We start from the raw sequence: 1,128 nt of genomic DNA, 5'->3' as shown, positions 1-1,128 counted from the left end.
CCCCCCGGCTGGTTCCTGACTGGGAAGGTGGAATGAGGTGCTGGGACCCTCCACGGGTCCCAGCGGGGTGGCAGGACAGCGAGCGTGACAGAAGGATGGAAGAACATCTCAGGCAGGATCAGGCCAGGCAGAGTCGATGGCAAATCCTGCCTTCGCTGCAAATCCTGCCCAAAAGGGGTTTTACCCCCCAGCCAGTTGGTGCGGCGGGAACAGCCGAGGTGTTCGCAGCAGTCTCGTAGTTCCGCAGCCAGGCTGGGCACAGAGTTTCATTTCGAAGGACTGAAGGTCCTGCTTGCTCTTCCAAACGTCACAAGCGCTGTGACTTATCAGGGCCTCTGATGCCCGTCGCCTGCGTGAGCCCCACCGGTTTGTGAGCGAGAGCCCGCAGGCAGCGCTCCCCCGGGTTTCGCGGGCGGGCACTACCCGAGGCCGGTTGCTCACAGGTTTGCTAGCTCAGCTGGGAGCCGCGCTGCACACACACCTGGGTGTTTCTGGCACACAAGAGGGCCCGAGCGCGCTCCGGGGCTGTGTGTAAAGGGGCTGCATGCAGGAGGCAGGTGAGTTCGGGGGTCTGGCTTCGCCTGGAACCGCTCCTCTCACACCTCCACCCACCTCAGGGCTGGTGTTGCCCCAGGAGGACGGAGCTGCCGAGATCTCAGCTGGGCAAGTGAGGCCCTCCATACCCATTGCTACAACCCAATGCGTGGGCTCCCCCCCTGAACATCCCCAGGGACACCCAGCCCGGGGAAACCTCACACCGGCACCGCTTCTCCATTGCGCCGGGGGCAGAGCCGGCTGGGCAGGGGGATGCTTGCTGCCGTGGGACCATCGGGACTTTGCTGAAGTCCCATATGGGCCTTCACACACTGGCTGCTGGGGACAACGGGCCACAGACCGCCCCCTTCCAACGCCTCCATCCCTCAGCCAGCTCGTCGCCATCACCACATCCAAACTTCCAATGGCACTTTTCAGCTCAGTCTATTTTCACACCATCCATTTGCAAACTGCCCGGTTTATTCCTTTGGGTTTTAAACGACGCTTTTTCCTTTTTAATTAAATGTTTCCAGGTGTGCATCGCACCAGTCCCCAAACCCAGTGGGGGGAACATACATTCGGAGGGGGGGGGAG

This window comes from Charadrius vociferus, unplaced genomic scaffold (assembly GCF_000708025.1).
Source record: "Charadrius vociferus isolate BGI_N301 unplaced genomic scaffold, ASM70802v2 scaffold260, whole genome shotgun sequence".
Taxonomy (NCBI): Eukaryota; Metazoa; Chordata; class Aves; order Charadriiformes; family Charadriidae; genus Charadrius; species Charadrius vociferus.
The sequence above is the reverse complement of the archived record's forward strand: the minus strand, read 5'-3'. Positions refer to the sequence as shown.